The sequence below is a fragment of the Rattus rattus genome, chromosome 14, assembly GCF_011064425.1.
Source record: "Rattus rattus isolate New Zealand chromosome 14, Rrattus_CSIRO_v1, whole genome shotgun sequence".
In the NCBI taxonomy this organism is placed as follows: Eukaryota; Metazoa; Chordata; class Mammalia; order Rodentia; family Muridae; genus Rattus; species Rattus rattus.
This window is the reverse complement of record NC_046167.1, coordinates 24,832,268-24,846,148: the sequence shown is the minus strand read 5'-3', so window position 1 is coordinate 24,846,148 and position 13,881 is coordinate 24,832,268. Positions and strand designations below refer to the sequence as shown.

At 43.4% G+C, this 13,881-nt stretch overlaps 1 non-coding gene across 1 annotated transcript; it reads left to right on the top strand.

The window, feature by feature from the left end:
- Positions 1-8,688: 8,688 nt before the first annotated feature.
- On the top strand, positions 8,689-8,824 carry LOC116884075. Its single transcript, XR_004385821.1, has one exon. It is a non-coding gene; the product is annotated as a small nucleolar RNA SNORA17 (small nucleolar RNA).
- Positions 8,825-13,881: the final 5,057 nt, after the last annotated feature.

The following is a 13,881-nucleotide window of genomic DNA, read 5'->3' as shown; positions in this document are numbered from 1 at the left end:
TAATGGACTAACCCTCTGAAACTGTAAGCAAGCCCTCAATTAAATGCTTTCACTTATAAGAGTTGCTGTGGTCATTCATGGTATCTCTTCACAGCAATAAAACACTGACTATATAAATATAAATTTTCCAATGCATGGAATATGTGAGCTGGATTAAATCTAACCTTGTCACTTTTGTTTCTAAGCATCGTTTTCCCTTCATTTGGATCAGTGGATCTTTGCAGAGAAAGTGCACTTGGAAAAACTGAGTTAATCTCAAACTTGCTGTAAGGTCACTGCCCATGGTGTTGTGAATCTGAGAGAAGAAACAGGATGACAATTAGTTAATAATAAGAGAAATGTTTTAGTTGCCAGCACCCCAGACCAGCTTACTCCAGAAATACTGATTGTATGAAAATGATTTCTCTGTCTTTGAACAATATTGGGCTTTTCTGCTCCCTTAAAGGCATAGTCAGGCACCTAGTATCTGTCCTTGAAGAGATGGTGACTGCTCCTAGTATGCAGTCCTTAGAGACCGTTCTTGAACCTTTTTTAACATGCTCTGCCTGAGAGAAAATGAATCAGCAAATAATTTGTAATTGCACTGCCAAATGCTTCTCATCTACTTGCATTTCAAACCCTATTAAGATTATGGTTTAAGTGATGGATTTGTATAACCATGAGATGAAGTGGGAGTTTTACATTTAAGGATTGAATACTCCGGTCTTGTAAGGTGTTCTGATTTTACTTGGTTTGGACACCTTTCTGTCTTAACAAGCTGTCCACAAGGCACAAGACAAGCAAGTCCCCATTCACGTGGTATCTGCACTTTTCAGTACACACAAAGGCAGAATACGATCAGCATGTCCATCTTCAGGATTATATCCAAACACAGTTGACCCGAGTCTCTGCCCCAGCCCCTGGATTCACATCTTCTTTTGATAGGAAGCTCCTGCTTGAAGACAATTTCTTCTTTGTTCAAGCTCTATTCCCAAGTAAGATAAATTGTAACTTTTCTTTTTCAGTCTACAGTGTTATTTGCATAAGAAATAGGATGTTGTTTTAATCATTTAATTTTATCGTGCCTTCCCACGGCATCAACTGCTGGAGTACAGATCTTACCGGTCAAGGGAAGTTGAATGCAGTGCTACGAATCTTTGAATTGTCTGAGTCTTTACCCTCATCTGTTAGGTGTCTGCTGAGAAAACTGCTGTGCTCCCTGATCTCAGCTCTGTCACCCTTTCTTTGTGACTCCTAAGGCTCTTCTACCTTTGTGGCATCAGTCTTCATGTATAGGGCTTGATGTTCGGAGCCTGTGTCCCATTCCTATAGTCTTGATATCATGGTTTCTGTTTTAGAACTCTTTGCTTAGAACTAAGCCCAGAAATTTCTGTAAAACTGGAGGTACCTCATTCTCTGAGAAGAGATGTGCAGTCTCTTTCAGATCATAATCAGATCTAAGCCCTCTTTACTTTTTTTTTTTTTTAATCTTCTTCCTGATGCATACCCAACTTGTGAAATTGTATCTAGCCTTAGGGTATGGAATTGTTGCCCTGACTCCTCAGGTATTCCTGTGGGTCTACACGGCATGCTCTGAGTCCTTTAGAGTTTTGGCTTAAGTGGATTGAATATCTTCCATGTCAATCTCTTAACTTCCCTTAAAGGCGTGAATACTTCTTGGTGTGAAACATTAAGGAATGTGAGCCCAGGGGTAAAGTATAGAAATTATTAGATACATTGACAACAGTAATAATAACACCACGTCACTACCCAGGATTATCAGAGACATTTTGTTTGTATCAGTTCAGTTTCTTACTATGAAACCTAACTGGCATGGGGGTGGGGATGATAGCTCAGTTGTCACAGTGCTTACCAAGCATACAGGAAGCTCTAGGTTAGGATCACTAGTATGGTGTTAACCAGATCCAGTGGTGCATGCCTAGAATCTCAGCACTCAGGCCAAGAATGCAGAAGGCTCAGAAATTACAGGTCACCGAATGGCTGCACACAATACGTTTAAGGAGAGTTAAGCAAAAATACAAATGAGAGTTGATGATAAAATAGTTCCTGAAATATATAAAACTTTTTATTTATTTTTAACTATGCATATGTCTCTGCATATCATGGACATGTAGGGCACTACCAGCAGAGGTCAGAAGAGAGCACTGGATACTCTGAAGCTGAAGTTACAGGCAACTCTGAGTGCCCTGTGGGTTCTGTGAACCAAACCTCACCCCCAGGAAAAACACAGGGTCTTAACTACTAATCCATTTCCATCCCTGGCCATTTTATATTTGTAATAAGAACACTGACTGAGGCTGCAGTGTTGTTTAACCCAGTTAAATTGTACAAGTGCTTTAGCACGCAAAAATGTCCAAGTCTCTGTTAGAACCCAAAACTCCTCTCTCACTGGTCTTTCCAGTCCATAACAGGTGAATCCTTAATCCCTGTTGCTCAGTTCCTAACTCGATGATCATACCAATGAGTTGTCCCAGGAATCTGTTCTCTTCTCTGTCACCAAGAGAGTCGCCACCCTATTTCTACATCAGACTGAATGGGCCTCCTTGGCTTTCTCTTTCCCTTCCAATCCCTCACTGGGATTGGTCTGAAGAGATGGCTTTTTGTGTGGATCTGTTGGCTCTCTTCTTTGGATTACTAAAAACCTGGAGAGGCTCCACCGCACTTCAAGGAACAGCTGAGTTCTATTAAATGTTGGCCAGAACTGCAGCTGCACCCTGCCACCAGCGCGCAAAGATATTTACACCATCAAGAGGTGATTATACCATCGTGACACAAAGCTGTCCCACCCCAAGAGAGGGTCACGTGCTTCCACACCTGCTTCCGTGTGGCAAGGTTTTCTGCGCTCAGCACCTGTTCTCCTTTGCCCTCTCTTAGCAGACCATGTATGACAGATGTCTGTTACCTGCATTCCAATTCTTTTCTTACCATTGTTTGAACCTACCATAGCTCTTTCTTTTCCATGCAGTGCCTTCTAGGTGAGAGGTGGTTATAGACCTTAAAAGATATGCCTCATAGTTTGCATTTAGAACTAATATAATTTTGGAGCTCTGAATTTTATTACCCTTGAGTCTTGTCATGGTTGAACACTGGTTCCCCCCTACCCCTCTTTGGCAGATAGGAATTCCTCCTCTCATGGTTGGATTTCATACGTAGCAAAGAAGAGAGGGAAATAGAAGTATGTACCAAACTTTCTACTTACTACAGCAGACAGAGATCTGCTGGGAAAGGCCACGGAAGAGCAGGGGAGATACTGCTGATGCCTGGTTGTAGAAGGTTTGTTGACTGAGCAGTGGCAACTTTTCAGCTCAGTGTCCTTACAGGTCAGCTCAAAGGCTGTGGAGGCCCTTGCTATGTAGGCTATACTGTGGAGGCCATGCTGTGGAGTGCATCCTGGCTTTGGCATCTGCACAAGGGAGGAAGGCTGCAGGTGGTATTTCAGAGAGAAAGGGAAGCCTTGGGACTTAGCTTCCTTCATTTCTTTTTTCCAAAGCAGAGATGAGAGAAGGGATAGGAGTGTGGACATAGAAGGCACTTAGTCTTAACCAAAACATGACAGGTTGTTTGCTGGAAGAGTTCTTGCCTACGTTTCAATTTCAAAGACAAGTGGGTAGTGTTCAAACAAAAATGGGAAGAGGAAGAAGAAGGGATATCCAAGGCAGAGGTGACAGCAGGAGGAGGCATGGTACATGAGGTCAAGACTACCAGAGCCCCAAGAGCAGAGTGAGGAGGGAAATTAACGAGTGCCGAGGAAGTAGATATCAGTTCTCAGCGTGATGCATGCCATGATAACCATGGCAGCATGCCTCGTGTTGAGGAATCTGGACTCATCCAGGTCAAGATCTCCAGGTCCTCTGCCCCAGACATGCTTTAAAATCTCAGCAGTTTGACCAGCTTCCATATTCAGAGAACTGTGCACCTGAGCCCATGCATCGATTTGTCCTTGGATGTGCACGTGTCTGAAGATCTACCACTGAAAGTCTGGAACCAGCAGGAGAGACCCCATTCATATTCTCTCAACTTGGTCACTGCTTCATCCTTCCTGGCTGTCCTTATGTGGGTATCACTAATACCTGATAAATGCTCTGTGATGTGCAAGCTTTACCTGAAGAATGTCACAGTCAGTGGGAAGGGGACCAACCCAACACACAGAATCTACTATGTTCTCACTAAAGAGAATTCTCCATGCACAAAACCATAAGTAGCAATGAAGGGGAGAGATGCCTCTAAAATATTCCAGAAGCAAACACAGTTTGGAGACTGACTGGATGAGGATGTAGGAACTGGTACTTGTAGATGTATTTCACAAGAGTGGTTTGTGACACTGAGAAGATGCTGGAGTTGTTAGGGTCAGAGCCTGGGCTCTGGAGGACCTAACAAGCTAGGATCAGTCATCAGTCCTAAATAGGCATATTAAACAAACAGGTAATAGCAAAACAGCAAAAATAATTAAATAGGGCCACACAGGGATGAGAGCCACTAGGTCCAGTGAGTTGGCAGCTGTTGGGGGCCAACAGAAGACAGAGGCAGAGAACTAAGCAATCCTGGCCAATATGTCTTCCTGTCCATCGTTTATCATTGACTCAGCTCTGCTGTCTTCTGCAAAGCTGTCTGACACGTTGTCCTAAGTATGTAAAATCTATTTCTGGGAGACAGCCATCACTGTTGCTGGCATCAGGCTTCAGCCTTTTCCTTTGCTCGGCATGAAACCCCTCAGGGAGTTTTCAGTTCCTTAGGGACCGTTGTTCCGATAGTCTGATGGGCAAAGGGATGTGCACGAGAATCTGTTTAGAGTACCTTTTTTCTTCCTGGAAGGGTTCCATTAAATCCTTCCACTGAGGCAGGAATAGAGCAGAAGAAACTGGATGGGGAGGCTGTGATGACATGTGGAGATCTTTTCTGAGGGTTTGGGTAGATTTATGATCTTGTCGCAGCAGATGTTGAGGAGGCCCCACTGTGGACAATGGAATCCCTTTCCCAGCTGTGCTCCTAGAGCCAAAAACTACACAGCCCTTGCTGTAGACTTCTCCATGGTGCTGAGCTCACTAGTGACTAAACTAATCTACACGTTAGAAGAACTGAGGAAAAATTTAAAATCCCTGTGACAAAACCCAGATTCACGAATGCGGTCTCTAGGGTGGGATTTTGGCTGCCACATATTTGTGAAGCTTCTCAGGTAATTCCAGGCTGGAAGCAGGTGGATGGTTGCTCTGAGAGGAGCCATGTCTCCCTCTCAGGCCTTCTCCAGTGGCTCACTAACTGGAGGAATGTGAGGGCTCAACTTTCTCGATGCCAAGTAGGACAAGTTTCAATTTTTAAAAGTATCCTAATAACTAATTTCATGCAAAGATAGATTTGTCTGAAATTAGATTTTTTTCTATGTTTTATTTTTATATACATGTTGTCTGCCTCTCTAAGCATGTGTGCCCTCAGAGGTCAGAGAAGAATGTCAGATCCATTAGATTGGGAGTTATAGGTACTTGTGAGCTGCCAGATACAGATTGTGTAATCGTCAAAAGGAGCAGCGAGTGCTTTTAACCACTGAGCCACCTCTCAAGCCCTGAGATTAGATTTATGATGACATGTCTTTTCTCAGTGTTTCCCCAGCCCACTCTTTTTATTATATCTTTTCTAGGTTCTTTTCAGAACACTTCCTCTAAATCTCCCATACACACATTTCCATCGTAGGTTCTGCTTCTAGAAAACACAATCTCAGATACCATGCACAGGCAATATAGTATGTGGGTGTGGTGCATTTCCTGATTGCAAAGCTTTTACACTTTGAAAAGGTGTCGTCTTATTTACAGGCAGAGGAAACAAAAATGTGGACTAGAGTTGGATGGCAACAGAGACAGACATTATTAGAAAGAGGTTTGGGGGAAACCATAGATGGTACAGTCAAGAACTTTCCTTTTTTCCCTGATCATGTGTCTAGTATGGTCTTCCCGGAATCAATTCATTCATTCATTCATCAAATGTTTGCTAACAACTTGTCATATGTCTGGTATATAAAAAGGTGGATCCTAATAGCATAGGAATTTATAGTTTGGATACTGTTGTAGAGCACGCTCCTCTGAACTAAACAATCCCCATCTTTAACAGATCAGCTGTTCCTGCTTGCCAGATGTTCTCTCGTGGAAGGAAGGGGGAGGAAGGCTCATTGGTCCTTTAACCTTAGATTCCAGCCATTCTTTCCAGATGTTTGTCTGTGGCTCTGTCATAATTACACATGCCCTTGGGGTCTCCAATAGTTCTGGGGAAGGTTAACCTAAGAAGGTTCTGTCCATGTGGCTACGGAGATCCCCTAATCTATATGGGTGGAGCCTTTCCAGTTTATCTGCTTTAGGGTCTTCAATGCTCTGACCTGAAACGCCTCAGTCCTGTTCTGTAAATAAGCCCAATAAACTCACTGGTTCCCCAGGGACTAGTTAGTGAAATCATCCTTTGATTTGTCATTGGGAACTTCTGGGGGTGGTGTGAACATTGTTTATGTCTCCCTAGAAAATGTCTTTAACAGTCACTGGGGTCCAGTGGGGAAATGAGCATAGAACTTAGCACAGTGCAGTGTGGGTGCTGCTGGGGGCTAGGAATATTAAAGAAGCATGACAGCGAAGCTGCTGATTCTGATCCGGGACAGAGTGTTCTGCGAAGTTGGTGAAGTGTGAACTTGGCCTTCAAGGAGGAATGTGTAATGTGCTCTGGCTTGAGGTTGGGTTCTCTATACCCGGCCAGAGCCAAAGCCTTATGATTAATTCATCTGTTTGCAAGTCAGCAATCTGTGTTCGGCCGGGGCTCATGTCTCTCCCCTGCATCATGTCGCAAAGACTCTGTACACATTTCTTAGAATTCCTTTTCAATTCTGTAACTAAGAACAGAAAAGAGGAAAAGAGAAGGAGGAGGAAGAGGAGGAGGAGGAATGAGAGAGAGAGAGAGAGAGAGAGAGAGAGAGAGAGAGAGAGAAGAGAGAGAATATATGTATAGGTTTTTTTTATTCTTTCAACCTTGTTATCTGGGGTGAAATAAGAAGTTGGTCCATTTGCACTTTTGAGCTCAGCTGACACCTTTGCACCCGGCTTTCAGTAAACAACAGGCCAGTCGGTAAAATATTTATACACCAAACCACCTCACCAGCTATTGCCTCTGCCACTCTTCCACCTATAAATATGCCTTTTGTAGTGAAAATCCTGTCAAATTCCAGATCCTCCTTAAAGGCCACCTTGCTAATAGCAACCTGTAATCTCGTCCCGTTTTCTGCCTCAACTAGAAATATATTTACTTTATTTTGTTTTGCGTGTGTGTTCTGATGTATGCTTATATATGCGCACATGTTTGTGTGATGTGGTGCATGCATGTATGTGCACATACGTGTTATATGATAAATGCACATGTGTGTGTGATGAAGGCATTCATATGCAGTATTTGTGTGTGAACCCATCTGTGAAATACACACTCTGTATGCAGAGGCCAGTGGGAAGTCTCACTATTTTAAAAACTATCTCAGTATATTTGGGTATGGTCAATCCTCAGTTCATCACTTGAGAGTATTATACCCATTCAATGGATTAATTTATTTGAATATTCTCTAATTCATTTATTCATTTTTCAGTATGGGGAATGAGCCTATGGCTTTGTGTAGGTTAGGCAATACTCTACCAATAAACCACTCTCCAGTCCCCTGTAGAGACAGAGTTCACTAAGTTGTCTAGGTTGGCCATGAATTCACTCTATAACCTAAGTAGGCCTTGATCTGGTGATCCATCTGCCTCAGTCTCCCCGAGCAGTTGGGATTGCAGACCTGTTCATCCATTTCTTACCTCCCTAAAAGAATTCAAGCAGCTTTTATTCATCTGGGTGTGCTGGACCTTGCTTAGAAAAATTCCAAATTTCAGTGATTTTTTTAAAAACAAGTTTTTTACATTGTGTGTGTGTGTGTGTGTGTGTGTGTGTGTGTGTGTGTGTGTGTGTGTGTGTTCCTGAGGGAGATGGTTCTGACTTTTCACTATGTGGGCTTTGAGAATTGAACTTGGGTTATCAGACTGGACAGCAACTGTCTTTACCATTTGTTCTGTCTTGTTGCCCTCCAAATTTCATTCTTAATATTTGAAAGGAAAGCAGAATTCTTAATGTGAGTATCACTGCCTTAGTCTGTTCCATGTTGCTAAATCAAAATACTCAACTCCAGGTAGTAGAAAGAAGATACAATTATTTGGCTAATGATTCTAGTGGCATGGGGCCAGTGTCTGTCAAAGGCAAGTTGGTTATATCACAACCTGACAGAGAAATGTCAGGGACCAGGAATGAACAAGGAAGAAAAATTCCAGGTAGGGGCAGCCCACCCCACACACCATTTTTTATAATAACCCACTTTCTTAAAACTGCTTTATCATTCCTCTCCCTTGTAATCCCGTTAAACCATTCACAGGGTCCAAACCCCATGACTAATTATTTTTTAATAGGCCTTACCTCTTAAAGGGTCCACACTGTGACACTATCACCACATAAGGGAAGGAGTTTTCAACTCGTGAGTCTTTCAAGGACAAACTACATCAGACTGTAGCAACTACCCAGTTAGGTTTGTAGTTTTACACTGTTCTTATCTGTGTATCTGTGGTGATGATTCATAAGAACTTTAAGACTTATTGTTGGCTGCTACAATAGAGAGGTTCATGGTAGCCATAAAAGTAGTTGGGTCTTGCCCCTTGAGGTGGTACAGATGGATGTGGCTGCTGCGTCACATGTGTGACAGTAGATGGCAGAGAGAAGAGAGCCTATACCTATGCTCAGTATTCTGATCTATGAATATCTGAATGATTAGTAGACTAACATTACCTGAAAAAAGTGATCCGGACACAACCACCAATATGACACCAGGTGGGCACTCCCAGGACAGAAGCAAACCAAGGGACTAGAAGAACCTGCCTAGGACCACAGTCAACCTGAGTGACTCCTTGTAAGGGTTGTCTGTTTCAAGCTCACTCCCATGGGACTGTGAGTCGTCCAGCTGGTCAGTACCATGGCCCAGACAGGGAGCTAGCCTGAGATGATCACCAGCCCTGTGTGGTTCAGGCCTGGGAATGTCCGAGACGGTCTCTGCCTGGTGCCATAATGCACAATGCATGAGAGGGACATAGCACTCACGAGACCACCACTTCAGACCCTCAGAGACCTTAGGTCCCACTAAGAGGATCATGTAAGTAGTAAAGAAATGGAAGAGAGAGAGAGAGAGTAAAAGAAGGATGTGGGCACAATGAAAAGAGGCACAACTGGAAAGTGGAGGGTAGTGAGGAACAGCCTGATGTGAGATGCCACCTGGGGTTATGGTGGGGTCCTAGCCTGTGCTGACACCGGGGGGCCCATATCTGTGTCCATGGTCTTGCAGCAGCAGAAATCTGTTACCACCAAAGGCCAGGCAGGGGTTGTTAGTGGCTATTTTATAAATGTTGTCGTTTTCTCTTAACCTAGCTAGCTCCCAAATAATTGACACAGAACCATTTTATGTATTTAACAGCTATAAGGCACAACAACTGAGCAGTATGAATCTATTTTAATCCTCTAAACTAATCTGGCTACCTCCCAGCAAAATTCCCCGAGATACTTGCATTTTATGGGTTTCCCTGCTTTTGCTGCTTTCTTGTCATGTCTCCTGGACCCTCTCCTCATGGCTGAATTCCTACTTCCTTCTCTCCCATCTCCTCCCCTGGCTGGGAGGAAGTCCAGACCTATTTTCTCCCTAGCTCAATCACTGGCTGATAAGTTCTTTATCTACCAATCAGAGAACAATGTTTACACAGCATTAGACAGGAGATTCTCAGAATAAATATTACAACCAGGTATGGTGGCACAGAAATCAGCATTTGAATAACACAAGGATAATTTTTATACTGGGCATAATAACACTGTGCCAACAAGATGTTCCTCATCTGTGTTGCCACTTGGGGACATATTGATGTTTGTCTTCTGTGTAGTGGTGCAGACAAAGGAACATTTCCCTCCCCTCTCTCATCTCTTGCTACCTATGGCAGGCAGGAGAGCTGGTCCTTGGGTCATGAGAATGGGAGAACTGGCCATGTCCTTACTGGCAGCAACACTATGGAGAGTGGGCCCTGCACCTCACCTTGGCAGCAGGATAGAGCTAGCCCTACTACAAGGGTTGTAGGGGACCCAGGCTGAAGACTTGAGAGCAGCAGAGCTAGTGGCCTGACCAGATCAGATACCTCTCAGAACCAAATCTAGAGTTTGAAATGGTCCATCCCAATGACTATTCCATCAACGAACTACTGGAATACATGGGGCTGGTCCTACAGATCCAAAGCTACAGGATCTCCATGACACAGAATAACAGATAACAAAGGGATATCTGAAAGGAGCCCCAGTGAATTCTAGTATTGGTAGAGAATCAGAAACTAGAGGCCTCTTACAAGACCAATGAACCATTGCAACAAATATTTGGAATCAAATAAATATGATCAAAAGGGTAAACTGGAACACACTGTGATACAGTACAGGCTCCACTAGGAGATTTTTTTCTCTTTTTGGGGAGAGGTTGCAAGGATGAAGGGCGGGTACAAGGGAAGGGGAAAATGAGTGGGATTGGGGTTCATGATGTAAAATTCACAAAGAACTAATAAAAAAGTTTTTTTTTAAAGTAGTTGGGATGTTAGCAGAGTTCTGAGAGGTCTGATTCTATTCCTTTTACTCAATAGTCTGAAGAAATAGGAGCCTCATATTGGAAGGCAGAAAAACTAAAAACAAAAGCCCCATTTAGAAGGAATTATGTGCTATGGAACTGAAAAACACACAAGCCTTCTAAATCTCTTCATAACGTTAATCTCTAAACAGTGATTTTTCAGTCTACCAGAGGGAACGATCATTTTGTGCCTTGAACAATAAAAGGAATTGTTGGGAAAAACATATTTCTAGTAAGCAGCCTTAACATGACAGCTCCTCCTCTTAAAGAGCCAGTGCCTCATCATAACCACTTCCAGAATGGATTTTTTCAACCCATGAACCTTTGAAGGACAAACCACAGTCACACGGATCATGCAGAGATAACGTTAAGAAACAGTGCATGTTTCTTAAATGGACACAAATCAGTGTGGGTGTGAATTGTTTTAAGACCATCCTTTTGTAGAACTAGAGTTTCATAAAGGTTACTCATTGTCAGAGTCCGGATGTGCAGGGCCGGACGTGCCTGAGGGAGAGCCAGAGATAGGACTTGCCGGACCAGCTACCAGCCCCAAGGACACTGACCATCCGTAGCCACCCCCTCCCCCTTCCTTCACTCCCCAGAAGTGAGTCATCCCCGTGAGTGAGATGAGCCACCCTACCCGCACTGCTGAGCTGCTAGATAACACATACTCCTTGCTGATGTCATTTCGCGCCGAAAGTAACTGTGCACCATTTGAATTGACCAATCATGTGTAACCGCGTGAATGCCCCTAACCTCCCCTATATAAACCCCCGAGTTTGGAAGCTCAGGGTCGATTCCTCTGTCTCCTGTGTGAGATACGTGTCGACCCGGGATCCCGCTAAGACCCGGGATCTCGTTAATAAAGGTACCTCGTGCTTTTACATCAAGAATGGCTACTCGTGATTCCTGGGGTCACCCCACCCCGCTATCCGAGCGAGAGACGCGGCTCCCCGTTTTGGGGTACGCTCTTTCACTTTGAAGCCCAGGTGCCCTCCTCTTACGCCCACTTCCTAAGTGCTGGGATTACATGTGTATTAGTCAGTGTTCTTCAAAGTCACAGAACTTATAGAATGAATACATACATGGAAATTATTGGAATGACTTATAGGCTGCAGCAAACTAGCCCAATAGTGGCCAGCTGTGAATGGAAAAATCCAAGAATCAAGTAGTTGCTCAGTCCCATGAGGCTGGGTCTCTCAGCTGGGGTCTTCGGTATAACCTGGAATCCTGGAAAAGTGGGCTTCAACCAATGTATGCAAGTGAAGCAGGTGAAAAATGAATGAACACTTCCTTCCTGCACTGTCTTTATGTAGGCCTCCAGCAGAAGGTGTGACCCAGATTAAAGCTGTGTCTCAAGATGTATGTTAAAGGTATGCATCAATCTATATTAAGAACATGAGTCATCATTCCTCAAGTTTGTGTTTTCCGGTCTCAAGATTGGGTTCTAGGTGTACCCTACATTTCTGGATTGTAGTTTATTCCAGGTATAGTCAAGTTGACAACCAAGAATACCCATCACAGTTCACCCCTTGTCAACTTGACATAAATCATATCTCATGTCCAAGTGAAAACAATAGCCAGGTCATAAATACACCCAACATAATATATAACTATCCCTTATACAACTGCAAACATATTGTAAATTTAGAATAGGCCAATGCCCCTTGGGATACATTCTTTTAGAATCTAAAACATAAATATGATAACCATAGATATTCTCTTAATTGATATTAAAGAAATTGAAAGACTACATGAATATCTGTACAAATGCATTCTTAAAATAAAACAGAAGTCATGTCAATTATAATCCTTGTTTCTGCAACTGGTCACATGTCTTTAGATGGTATTTATAACTACCTTCTTCTCCCACCCGTTCAGTATTTTCCACCCTCTGCAAGCACATCAGTTGGTCATGGTTCTTTTCCTGGAGGAGTAGCCCATACCTTCATTCCTGATAGGTCTATACCCTTTGCCATCCTGCTTGGATTAGGCTGTTGTAGTTTCCCATTGACTTTAACCACAGGACATGGTAGTACAAAGAGATGCCTTAAGGGATCTCATAATCTTTCTTACCTACGTCGTGAAAAGGTGATCCAATTTCCCCATGGTAATCTGAATCTATCACCCCTCCTAACACTGTTATTCCTTTCTTAGCTTGTTGGTTGATTTAAGGGCATTTAGAAGCTCAAAGTGACCAGGGGAAGGCCTGAGCTTCCAGTTCAATGGAATGTCTGTTGTGGCCCCTCACAGGAGCACTTCTGCCTCTGGAACCAAACCTCCTTGGCCTCTGAACTTAGGGTTATAGTTGTGGGAGCAGGAAGCATAAACCTTCCTTAGTGGGTCAGTAGGAGTGATGATGAGTGGAATTCTTCCATTTCCTAACCCTTAATTCCTGAACCCATAGATCCTGACGATGGGAGAAATTATACCATATATTAGACACCAATTTAAAACATATACAGCCTTCTGAAGAACCCTGCTCCAGTCCTCCATGCTGCTGCCACCTAATTGGCACTGTAACTATTGTTAATTTGTTGTATTCTGTTGTCTCCAAAAGGCCATTCCATCTTTCTCTCAGGGCAGCTGTTGCAGGATGGTGGGGAACATGGTAAGACCTATAGATTCCATGATTGTTGGCCCAGAATCTCACTTCTGCAGCTGTGAAAGGAGTTCCTTCATCAGAAGCAATACTGTGTGGAATATCGTGACAGTGAATAAGGCAGTCTGTAAGTTCACGGATGGTGGTTTTCAGGCATGCTCCATCATCTATGTTGTATGAGGTGCTGGGTTAGATGCTAGGGACTTGTGCATTGTAGACAAGTACTCTGCCTACTGATCAGGGTCTTCAGACCTACGTGGATGAATTATACTGGTAAAGTGAGATACTGTAATACTGGAAATGGTTCTTTGGCAATTTATAACCTAGTCTGTATTTTATGAATTTAACATCATAGAGAATACATTTTTTTGAACCCTTCATTGGCAAAGCATGGAGCAGAACAGTGTAAACAAGACTTCCCGAAGAGCTGATCATGTGTCACCAAGCAAGGCTTCTACAGGTGGGGGCATCCCTACAAACAGCTAGATCCTAGAGCGGAATAGAAGAGGAGGGTGGAGTTGCCTGTGTTTTCACATAAGCAAGAACCTGCATCAAAGCAGGGCGCTGAGTGCCACTCTTCACTAGGCATCAGGAG